Source organism: Spinacia oleracea, chromosome 4, assembly GCF_020520425.1.
Source record: "Spinacia oleracea cultivar Varoflay chromosome 4, BTI_SOV_V1, whole genome shotgun sequence".
Lineage (NCBI taxonomy): Eukaryota > Viridiplantae > Streptophyta > Magnoliopsida > Caryophyllales > Amaranthaceae > Spinacia > Spinacia oleracea.
This window is the reverse complement of record NC_079490.1, coordinates 164,538,679-164,551,677: the sequence shown is the minus strand read 5'-3', so window position 1 is coordinate 164,551,677 and position 12,999 is coordinate 164,538,679. Positions and strand designations below refer to the sequence as shown.

The 12,999-nt window shown below is 33.1% G+C and overlaps 1 long non-coding RNA gene across 3 annotated transcripts; it reads right to left on the bottom strand.

The window, feature by feature from the left end:
* Positions 1-6,061: 6,061 nt before the first annotated feature.
* LOC110803088 (uncharacterized) lies at positions 6,062-11,318 on the bottom strand. Of its 3 annotated transcripts, XR_002537391.2 has the most exons (8): positions 11,072-11,318; positions 10,845-10,941; positions 10,557-10,716; positions 10,055-10,153; positions 9,140-9,244; positions 8,020-8,068; positions 6,604-6,694; positions 6,062-6,516 (listed from the first exon to the last, which is right to left on the bottom strand). It is a non-coding gene; the product is annotated as an uncharacterized lncRNA (long non-coding RNA). The 3 variants fall into 3 exon arrangements; XR_002537390.2 differs by lacking the exon at positions 10,055-10,153 and having other exon boundaries at positions 10,845-10,992; positions 11,072-11,314; XR_002537389.2 differs by lacking the exon at positions 10,055-10,153 and having other exon boundaries at positions 11,072-11,311.
* Positions 11,319-12,999: the final 1,681 nt, after the last annotated feature.

Below are 12,999 nucleotides of genomic sequence, written 5' to 3'. Positions count from 1 at the left end.
ATTAAACGAGCCCAATCAAAAGAATTTAATTCAAGTCCTAAGCTAGCCCAATCATTTAATTCCCTAAGCTCAATTCTAATTTCCTAAGCCTAGCCCATTGAAAATAGGGAGCCTATAAATAGGACTCCCCATCATTAAATGAACCCCCTTAATTTCATAAACCCTCTTTTTGCTTGCTTGGACCTCACTCCTCTTGCCCCTCTTCCTCTCGGCCGGCCCGCACAAGCACGAGTGCCCTCGTGCTCGTTGTCCCCTCGTGCTCGCCGTCCCCTCTTGCTCGCTACTGCTCGTGCCTCTCGCACGGCACAACCCTCGTCCCTTGCTCCCTTGCTGCGTCGAGTGTGAGTGATGTGTGGTGTGTTGCTGCCCCTCGCACACCCACACCCTCCCTCTCGTCTTCCCCTATCGCCTCTCGCTCGCACACAACGCCCAGCCCAGGCGCGCTGCCCCGCTGCTGCGTCCCCCTTCATTGTTGCGCACACACGCACACGAGTTGTGCGTTGTGTGTGTGTGTTCGTGTTTTGTTCGTTCTTGTTCAATCTTTTCGCCCAATCACATTAATTCGTGGTTGTTCCGTGCTATAGGCCGGATTGGTATAATTCTCTTCTTCCTTACCTATTCTATTTAAATTTCGTATTTTAAATTATAATATTATTATTGTTTTGAATGATTAAAATGCTGGGAATCGGTTGTGAACACCGTGCTTTGAGGATTTACGTGTTGTGATTCATTAGGCTTGTTTTAATTATTAAAGTATGAATTTTCAGATTCGTTTATTTAATAAAGAATTGATTTTTACAATGTTAAATTGGTTTTATTCGGATTTTCAAGTTAGAGTTTTAACCTAGACCTAATGAGTCAATTGATTAGCATAATTAGGTGATGATTCTAATTATGATAATCAATTATATTTTCAGATTTAAATAAAGACTTAAAATGTTGACTTTTATTGATTTTAAAGGCGGAAAAAGTATGTTTTCGTACTAGGGATTGGTTTTGCAAATTGAGACGATTATATTATTGAAAAACGATTGAATTCTAAAGTTTAAATGAGGTTTTAGGTTTTATAAAGTTGCTGGAAATTTTATGAACATGGAAATTAAATAATTTAAGTTTCATTAATTTGGTGATAGGAGGTGATTTCTAAGTGAGTGCTCGTTATTGCAAAGTGGCCCCTACGCTTAGGTATTCGAGGTACGTACAAGTCTAGGTCGACCACACTATTTGTCAAGAGAATTACATGATTGTTGTTGATGTGAATTATATTATGTGGAATCATGTTTATTTTGGTGAACGATCATGTGATTTATGATGTTGGATTGATTGGATTATTTGTTGAACAAGCATGTTGAGATTATTATGAGTATGGATTTCATTGTCAATCATGTTGTTCCCGTCAAAAAAAAAAATCATGTTGTTCAATATTTATGCATGTATGGTTTGTTTCACATGCAAGGGATGAATTATTTATATGTATGCTCTTGTACGAGATGTCTAGCATACTTTTGAGCCAATTATTCGTACTTCGTAGTACTATTTATTTTACCACATGTGAAGGGTTAGCTCACGTAAGCCACTGCACATGTAGGGTTCAGTTAGGAATATTATATGAAATGAATTAGGATTTGTCGTGCAAGGGCACAACCCTCATGTTAATGGGCATGATGTGGAATCTCACTTGGTGAGGAGGAATATGGTAGTAATTTCACAAGTGTCTTGCTTTGTTGATCACAAGTCCTAAAGCATTAAAATAAGATTGTTTTGGTTGTTGTTTATTAATTTTATGTGTGTACGTTGTTGAGTCTTGAGTTCACCTTTAATAAAATATTAATAAACGTAAAGTGCAACCAGAACAAGCTTCAAAACTCCTGGAACGTATATACCTTGAGTATGAACAATGGGGGGAGACTTGCCGGAAAGCTTGATCTCCTACTAATGATACAAGACGTTGTTTCATTTATATTATGCGCAGGAATTCCGTCGGTATGACCCGACACTCGGTATGGCCCGATTTTATTATTTATTATTTGGTGTATGGTTGGCTCCCATCACTTTTCCTTTATGGAATATTTCTTTGACCCCGTTCGAAGCTTATTCTAATTAAATTGTGAGTCAAGAGTCGAGTCTTGTATTTATGATTTGTTTGTTAATTATTAAATGGCTTTTGCATGATGATTAGTACTTAGTGAGTGATGCATGTTTATAGTTTTGTTTCACTCTATTCTTGTAAGTACTCATCTTTTGCTGACTACGTGCTTTGTGTGTTTGGTCATGGCCTTTGTCTTAATGACCCTATGATGATCTATCATTTGCACTTGCATTGATGGGGAGTAGAATAATATAACAGGTTGGTAGATCGAAATCATGTGGCTTGGGATGATCGAGAGAGTTGCATGCTTTCGTATTTTGAACTATTTAGTTATACTTTAATTATGTTTGAAATTGTTGAACTTTTTATACTTTGGTTTTTGGGCCGTCATGGTTCCAAATTGTAGGAGGCCTCGATATTTTATTAATTATGTTTTTTTAAAAGTTAGTTGACATTAAATTCCGCTGCGTAATTCTGGTAATAGCCTTAACCGTTATCACGGTGGCGGTAATACTTTAGTAATTCCTTTATTTTAAGTTGGAAAATGGTTTTATAAAAGCAAGGAATTATTAGGGTGTTACATCTACTCTCCAGATTGGCAGTATAAGAGCACAATGCCGACTTTCATCTTTTTCTATGGTGATGCATTTGGCCTTTTTCATCATCTAGTTGGTCTTGATATTGGCTTTAAGTTACACTATATGTTACTGTGTCTTCTTGGCATCCATCGGATGTACAAGTATTATATCCACACCAGTGATGTATGTGCTAAATGGTTGGAGAAGTGGTACTTAGTGACACTACTTCTGGGTAGTGTTTGTTGGTTTGTGGATCAAGAGTTCTGCAAGAAATTTTCTAGTAGGGATTTTAACCCGCAGGGTCATGCCTTATGGCATGTTTTCATGGGTTTCAATTCAATTGAGAAAACAACAACCTTTGGAGCAGCAATTTTTTCGATTCTGTAAAGAAGAAATAGTTTTTGGGGGAAAAAGAAGAACAGAGAAGAAAAATGTCAGTGATTTTTTTTTTTTTGGTTATTTTGGTCAAGGAAATTGGAGGGGAAATGGGTGTGTTTAGCAAAATTGAAGAGTCAATGGCCGGTTTTTGTTAGTCAACGCCTGAAAATAGGTTTTGGTTGTTTCTCGCAAAAAAAAATTAGTTTAAGGTCTTTCTTCGCAAAAATTATTTTAAAAGGTTGTTTCTCGCAAATTTTGGGTTATAAAAGGTTGTTTTTAGCAAATTTGCCTAAAACTTATTCTAGAGTTTTTGACAATCCGTTTGTCTGATTAGAGTAATTGAGTAAATAAATAAAGCATTATAATATGTAAGTTAATAATAACTTTTTTTATCTATTCATAATCAATTAGATGCAGCATTGGCAACGCGTGCATGTCCAATCTAAAATTTATTCTCGTCCCTGTCACTACTTTCGACAAATAATCCACTTGGGGCGGATGCACGGGATCTCCCAAAAAACCTGCCCCATTAACAATATGACATAATAATCCACTTTTCCTTTCAACTAACTTTTAAATATATGGAAAAAATATTACAATAATGAGAATGTGGCAAAATTTGTTTTTGGTATTTAAGATTAAGTATAAGCTAGGACCCGTCATAAAAAAAAAGGCTATGGTTTTCATTTTGTTAATTAAAATTGGGCATATAAAATGTTTGAGACAACCTTGTAAAATATAAAAATCAAGAGTTCAAGTTTGTTATTCATATCCGTATTCATTATATGACACTAATTCTTAGAAAGATGATAATATTATAATAATATAATTGATAGTACATGTTCAACTATTATAATATTTTCTATATCGGTTATCAGAAAATGCATGCAAAGATTCATTCGATTACAAATAATAAATGATCAAAGGTAAACATTCGTTATAAATATCCTCATCCAGTATATGACATAATTTTTAAACAAAAACTGATACTGCATCTAGTAGTTTACAATTAGTCATTATTTAGTTATAAGCTAGAGAGACAAATCATATAACGACGTTTGTCATCTCCACATCGATTTGACTTTCTTCTGGTATAGTACGGAATATATAGATATAGATGTAGATACATTTATAGTTTATCATCTCCACAAACTATAGTACTGAGTATAAACATTTGTAGGTAGAATAAGTAAAAGTAAATAAGTGCTTAGTAGTATAATCGATTATTACGACTCATTCTTAAGCATATGAGTAATATTCTAATACTTAAACATCTCCACGTGGTATAGTCGATTATTATCACAAGTAATTAGAAGGTACGTTGTAGGTAAAATAAATACGAAGTATATTAATTATTTTATCATAGGATAGTTATTTATATAATAAGATAGGCACATCAGAGAACATCTTTTGTCAGCTCTTAATTGATTTCCCTCTATTTTAGTATAGTACTACGTATGCAGATGTTGTTAAAAATTGACCAAAATATAATTCGATCAATTGTTTATTCTAAAATATTTGGTGGAGCTTTTTTAAGTAGAGAGGATCATTTGTTATTGCACATTGATTTTCTTGTTTACTACTTCTTCCATGTTTTTGGATTAACCACTTTTATTTTCACGGTTGTTAATCAATAACAACTGTTAATATCTTAAACTATCAAATAAGAAAAAATTATTTTTAAAAAATGACAACATTGTGCAAGTATTTATACTAATCCAAAAAACTATTATGGGGTACTCCGTACATGACTATGTTCATCATATAGTTTTAATAATCACAAAAAAAAAAAAAAAAAGAGCGATGTGTGAATATAACAGATAGTACAAAAATCAAAGAGTTGCATCTTAAAAATAGAGGAATTAAGTAGTAGATACATTAGATTACGCAAGTTTTGTTCATATATGTTTAAGGAAGTTACATTTTTTTTAAAATAGTAAAATATTACTATTTGGCGGTGACAGTATCGAATGTAGTTGCTACATATACTACGTATAAAATTGTACAACCAATGTCGGTTATAATTATCGAATTTAGTTGTTAAAATACTATTACAGAGTACTATTCTTTTTATAAAAAAATATACACTCTTAATCACATATACTTGAATGATTTTCAAATTTATTTGTATTCTAATTATCGAATATCAGTAGACTACTTTTAAATTTTTGTAAAAATCCTACTATGTATTCCGTATAATGGATTAATTTTTTTATAAAAAGATAATCTTATATTGGTCATATTTGTTACAAGATTATAGAAAATATAATTTACAAAATAATTCCAATGTGTAGAATGATTTTTTTTTTTAGGAAAATATAATCAAATATATTTATGAGGTGCAAGTTAACAAAATAATTATAGAAAATACTTTCTTTTTTTTAGTACTAGTTGTTGGCCCGTGCGCTAACGCGCACGGTCCCCCAAGATATAAAAATTTCTTATGTAAATAGATTTACGTAAAATATTGTGTTAAAAAAACTTTATGGCAAATTATTAATTTGAAGATTGTGAACATGTCATGAGATTGTTGTTTATTAATGCAATAGCAAATATATTGGTAATTGGTATTACTTTTATATATAAGCGCAAGTTTTCAAGTACGTACTCCATAGTAGACAAATACGATTAATAAATAATATTATATAATTATTTTTACACGTAAAAAGAAACCCTTTAGGCTGCCCTCGCACAAGGCCCTCTCCAACAATTTTTTTTTATTAACTTCATGTTAAAAAGATTTTGAATTTTCTCCCCTTCTTTATGGTATAAAAATTAGAGGCATGTATCGACCACCTATAGTATAAAAACCATCTCTTTAATACAAATGTCTAGTTTTGTGAATCACTAAGATTATAGTATTTTCTCGATATTCGTATAAATTAGTTAGCACTACCTCTACTCTTACATTGTTTATAACATTTAAAGTAACGCCTGAAGTACACAACAATGGCAAGTAAACACGTATTCTTGTATTTCAAAAGCAAAGAGCTTTTAAGATTTAGTAGCAGTAGTATAAAATTTCAAGGACAACTGAGATGTAATAATTTTAATATATACAAGACCACAATGCTTTACATGAAAGCGAGTTGTATTTTAACATTCGAAACAATCCTAATTAATGTCTACAATACAATACGAAAGGAGGCTTATTTCGAGTCTCCTTGAATGCCTACAATCAAATAAAAGGCAGATTTGAGTGCCAAAAGAGTATAGCTAGAGTAATTCACACAACGCAGTAAATAAGTAGTTAGAAAAAATTTGTAAGTCACTAATCTACCAAGACAGAAAAGGATAAGCAACATCATTTGAGTTCGATCAAGTTCAGTTGGATAACATGTGGTACAAACTAACGATCGTGCAAGAACCAACGACCAAACGGACATATGACTCTGCAACAGGAGCATCTCTGGCTGCAAATTCTTCCCTGCGTACGCGGAGTACATCACAAAGGTGAAGGTATATCCTTACCTGAAACGGGAAGCAAAACTTTCCTAGTCAATTTAATTTAACTACTTAGGCTCGTAAAATTGAGAATCCGATTAAAAGAAATCTTACCATTGGAATAGCCAGTGCTAAACCATCATTTGTTCCTCTCCATAGGCTATATATGCTAAGAGGTTGCCATATCCCCTCCCAAACCGTCAATCTAAAGCAGATATTACACGCACAACTAAGTAATAGCATCTTAATACACGCCAACCACCTTCGTGTAAAATAACCATAAGGATTACATGTACAGAAAATAACAAGTAATCTTACTATTTTCAGAGATACAAGGATTCAAATGTTTATTATTTTTCATCTTGCTCATAAGTCATAATCATATGTCCATACCAAAAAAAAAAAAAGCATGTAAAAAAGATGATTACAAGCAAGAGCATTGTTAGGTCATGCACTTATGCATGATTAGCAGCAAACTAATATAAGTTGTGATAAAAAAAATATCGTAAATGGAAATCAAATATCTATTTCTAAATCAGGACTGTAGAAAGAAAGCTTCAATCTTCACAACTGGTAAGGATAAAAGAAAAACAGCTCTTCGACAGGAAAAGCATTACATGAATAACTGAATTTTCTGATACATAAGCACACGGTTTCATAGGCAGTTAAGGTTGTTAAGTTAGTAAACATCTTCAATCAGCCTAGTTCCTACCCACCTCCCTCATATACCTTATTCCATAGATAGGAGGAGAACTATGCAAGTATGTACGATCCAACACCATTACTCCCCCACCCCTTATAATCAATCTACCCCTTGTCTATAATTGAAAATCACTCTGACACTCTATTCCAAAGGGAAAGGAGCAATTGTCTAGGATCATGCAATAATTACTCACGCAGGCATTGTTGTAACTTGTAAGTCTGTCAACGGAAAAAAAAACATTAAATAGTACACAACTCCAAGAGTTACAGGAAGTAACACATCCTCCTTTTAACCCAAAAAAAGTCAATAAGAGTCTTCTCTTCCCCAACCATTTTAGGCTGAAATAATGCAGTCCATACAAAAACCCATTTTTGGAAATAAGCTCCCAATTGCACTCTGTCTGACTCTGAATCTATCCATACTACAAGATAGAAAGAAATGACTTTTGTATCAGATTGATTGATTGACTGTTTCTCAACTAAAATGCTATTAGTGTTATCAATGTCGGAATATCCATAGTAAATTACATACCCACAAACCCCAAATTAAAATGCCACAACTTTAATCTCATGAATTTCATTCCCACAAACCCTAATATTCTGCAATCAATAAATTTTTTAAAATTTAGGGAAATTCATATGCATCATCAATTGAAAGGATTCAAAGATGAAGACCAGTATAATCACGGCAATTCGGAGAATTCATCTCTAATTCCCAAAACCCTAAAAAATTTACAACTACAAATAAATATAGTAAAACCCAAATTGAATATACAAACAAGAGGGAAATTCAAAAAGAAAAAAACAATTAGAGAAAAAGGGAATTACTCATTGCCACAGCAGAAAGCTCAACCTCGGTGTGTTGCTGCATACGCCTCTGCAAACAAAACATCACCAAGCATTAACAACAATAAATATCCCAATTAGACCCTAATTATATATGCAAAAACCAAATGTTCATTTAAGAACAAGCTCCTTAATCATTGAAACGATTGTTGCACAGTAACAGGCTAGGTGCAGTCTTTAATCTCCTAAGTCCTAAAATTAACTATAGGAGACAAAATGATGGAAACATTATTACTAAATAGAAAAACATTAATTTCCTGTCCTGCTAAGGAAGGGAAAGTAAGAAGGCTACTCTCGGATCTGTCCAGAGTAACGGTTCCAACTGCAAATCTCTTATCCTCAGCCCATTATTTTTTATCTTATACCTCACAAACAATGCAACCACTTTGTGTAGGCGTATTTCGGCAGTGATGAAATTTCCTACATTACAGAGAAACAGAACCCTTCTAAAGTTTAATTTCGGCATGTTTTACTTGCATAAAAGCATAGTTTTCTTGCTTAATTTAAATAGAATATTACTTGAAACTTTAGAGTTGTGATGCTGGATGTTGGCCAACAATGCACACGAGCAGGCAGTGCAAGCGGCAAGTCATGAATCAATATTTAAGAGTCAAGTTTCATGTTGCCATGTTGGTGCAATTAAAACCCACATGTAAAGGAGGGAAGAGGCTGACAAAGTAAAGACCAGCGTAATAACGCATCTGAAGGGCTAGCCCCAAGCATAATCATGCAATTTCAGATCCATACTCCAATCCTTCAATTATCATTAATAATCAATAACATTGTCAATTAATGCATTAAGACTTTTTGGGTATATATTCATCAGGATTCAGCAGCGGAAGATTTGGAACTTTAGAAGTTCTCACTAAATGTCTACAAGATCCAAACATTATGAAGGGAGTAAGGAAGTTGTTCATTTAGAACAAGCTCCTCCATCATTTAATAAACTATTGCATATTCAGTTCAAGTTAAAATCTAACGGAAATGGGCATGGTAAAATGAACTCAGGTAAAAAATAATCAGGAAATTCCCACTCCAACACAAAAAGAAGTCTGAACTCTCTGAAGGGGAAAGGAAAGAGAAAGAGGGGAAGGAGAAGTACCTTGAACCTCTCCTCGACAATAACATCTTTCAAAAGACTCTTCAAACAAAAAACTGGCTCTTCGTCTTCAAATACTCTCAATAAATCACGTAGTCTTGCGGCTTTCTTAAAATCATGAGAGAAAAACAGGAAAAAATCAATCATTAAAATTGTTTAAAAGATTTATTTTTTGGGTAAATACGAAACATTTTATTACCAAAAGATAGAAACCAAACAACAATCAAACAAAGAAACAAGAAAACCGCTAAGGGAGCACAACCCGCCTCTCAAGCTAAACACACAGCAACAACAACAACAACAACAACAACAACAAAAAAACAGCCAACAACACACTGGCCAAACTGCAGAAGCCACAGCAGAGCACGCAACAGAGAAAGAGCAGCAGAGCACGCAGCAGAGAAAGAGCAGCAGAGCACACACTAAGCAAAATAGCAGCAGAGCACGCAGAAAGAAAACAGCAGTAGAGCACATCAACAATGGAACAACCCCAACCAGTATAGACACAAAGCAGTAACGGAGGCACAAAGCAGCATTAAAAAAAATATGTTTCTTGTGTGTTTAGCATGTTAAGCGGAAAATGTTTCTTGTGTGTTTAGCAGTTTTAGATGCAATCATTATTTCATTAATGCTAAAAAGTAATTTTTCAGGGGCACCTCTTGTCTTTCCATTAGTTATAGGTAACAAATCCTGACCAATAACAGTAGTAATCCCTACCTCACTGGTTTCTGAAGCCAACTGATAAATAATTCATAGGCACTAAACCAGGTCCGTTTGCTCATTAGAAATCTAAAACATATTACGGTATAAAACAGTATTCATCTCATACGAAGTGGCCCGGTGAGAATAGTTAACAAGGAATGAGAGGATTCACACAGAAAAGCTGAGAATTCACCACAAGAGCATTTAAAAACTTACTGAGAGGCACAAAAATTTATCAAGAGAGTCAATTAGAGACTACGTCCATCATGCCAGCAAAGCCAAAGATAATAACAGTGGATGCCAAGGGAACCAAGTCTACAAATGAGCAAAAGACACTCATTACAAAAGCAGAAAACATGTAACATTCATCGATTTCCCTCTTGGATAACAGTCATTTGCACAGTGCCTCGTCAAATAGACGTTTATTATCAAGAAATAACAATACATAATATGTGTTGCAATCTGATTCTTGAAGAGACAGACTATCAAAAGGGTAATCTAACTGATTAACAATCTTATAGCTAAATGTGATTAAAAAAACATACATGTGAAGCCCTTTTTTAACCAAATCACCACGAGGCTTGCTTTCAATTAGATTAAATTCCAACTAATATAACAACCACAATTTCAAAGATTATAGATATTAATACAATCAACGATCAAATCTCAGCAAACTTCAATCAATTAGCAAAGCAAAAAAAAAAAAATCAACAATTACCTTAACAAATCTCTCAAAGTGATCTCTTATCTCTATGCGTATTCAATTCGCTCCATCTTCATTCACTGCAAAATCTTCAACCTTAGCCGCAGCTTTTCTCTAACGACTTCTCATATGCCCAAACACAGCTCGAGCAAACTTAAACCCTCTTCCACATAAGCTGCAGACGAAATTCTCATCATTTTTTTTTCAATTCAGAAGATACCAACCAACAACCTTTTGGGCATTTCTTGCAAATTATGTCTCAAATAATATTGTTTTCTAACACCCAGTTGAATTTTGTCTTACCAGCAGATATCTCAAACTCATCTTCATCAAGCCCGACCTTCAACGGAGCCACAAAACCTAAATCTCCACCACGATTGTTCGATCTAATTCGTTCAAGCTGATCCATGAGAAATGATACAATCAACAGAACGACATGAACACAAAATGGCTGTTGAGAAATCAAATTTTTCAAAAATTAAAAAAAAAATCAAACCAAACCCTAACTTTAAATTGAGATTGAAACTCACCTCATTCAGCCCGAGGAAGGTGAGAACTGCCTTGTTTCAACTAAATGTCACTGGAATAGGAGACTATGTCCTGAGTTCCATTTATGAAGAATAGATCGAAGAAGGCAACGCCGAGAAAAGGAGGAAAAGCGGCGAAGAAACCAGAGTATTATGTAGAATGAAAGAGGAAGGCAGCGCCGTGGAAGAGAAGGGGAGAAGAGCGAGGGTGAAGAAACCAAACAAATCTGATCGAAGAGGGGGTGAAGAACCAAAGCATGCGTGGCATCATCAAGTGAAGAGGGGTAAAACAGACTATGCCCTATTGATAAGAATAAGACAAAAAAAAACCAAGAAGGAAATTAGGGGTATATAGGTAATTATACTATTTGGTGAATAGTAATAAAAGTACGAAGCTTTATAATTTATTTGTATTCTAACATGTTACTCCCTCCGTCCCAGATTAGTTGTTACATTTACCTTTGCACAAAATTTTAGGTGATAAGTGGTTGTTTGGTTATCAATTGTTATTTTATTGAAAAAGTAGATGTGATAGGAGTTAGTGGAGTATTTTTTTAATTGAATGAGAAAGAGTGTAGGGACAAAAAAAATTAGTGGGAAGAGAGAGACAATATAATAATTGTGGGGTCATTCCTAATTTAGAAGTGTAACAACTAATCTGGGACAAACGAAAAAAAGAAAGTGTAACAACTAATCTGGGACGGAGGGAGTATGTAAGTACAAATCGGTAGATTACTGTAATTTTTTATTTTTTTTTAATAAATATCCTACCACGTACTCCATATAATGGACTAATTTTTTATAAAAAGATAATCATATTGGTTTTATTTGTTAACAAAATATAGAAAAGATTTTACAAAATATTCCCCAGGTATAGAATGATATCTTTTTTGTAGGAAAATAGAACCAAATACTTTATAAAGTGAAAGTTAACAAAATAATTTTTTTGTTTAATTTTTTTTATATCTATAAGAAGAGGGGCCAATCAATGAGTGACATTTGTCATCACCACATTTATTTCCTCTCTTTTAGTATAATATATAGATATAGATAGATAGATAGATAGATATAGATAGATTTCTATGGTATACATGGCTGTTATAAACCGTATAAATTTCAAATATTTATCCTGATCTATGCGATGTGTATTTGAATTAGATTATGTAAAGAATTTGATTATGTATACATATATATAGGAACATATATTACGTGATATCATTGTGTTGTAAAATATTTGTTGCTTAATTTTATTTTTTAAACTTTATTTTAATATTAAAAGAGAGGCCAATCAATGAGTGACAAATGTCATCACCATATTATATAGATACTACGTACACTTTAGCTACTTTATATACCGTGAGTAAATTGAACACCTCGTTTGGTATCACTGCAAGTTTTTATTTTTTGGCTTTTTGGTTTTGAAAGACATATGACTTAGATTAAATCATGAACTAAAAACCATTCATACTTGATAATGCTGATTTTGAAAATTGACAACAAAAAACTAGAAACTTCTTTTTGTGGTTTTCATATTTTGATTTTTAGTTTTGAAAAACTAGAAAACTGAAAACACAAACGATACCAGATAGACCCTTAACTGGTAGTGTATTCTATTTGAATTTATTTGTCCTTCTTAAAATTTATATGTGGTAAGTAAATTGAACTTGGCATTAAGACCTTTGAAAATTAATATTCCATTCGTTCTGAATAGATGTATCAGTTTGACTGTATCAATTGTCTGTGCACAACTTTAACCATTACTATATCTATTTGTCTATTAATTAAAGTCATAAAAATTATTATTATAAAAAAATACATTATGATTAATCCAAAAACATATATTAGTTAAAAATTAAGTAAAAAATGAAGTATAAGTCTAAGTGATACATTTATTTTAGAAACGGATGGAGTATTAAGATAATGTACTCATG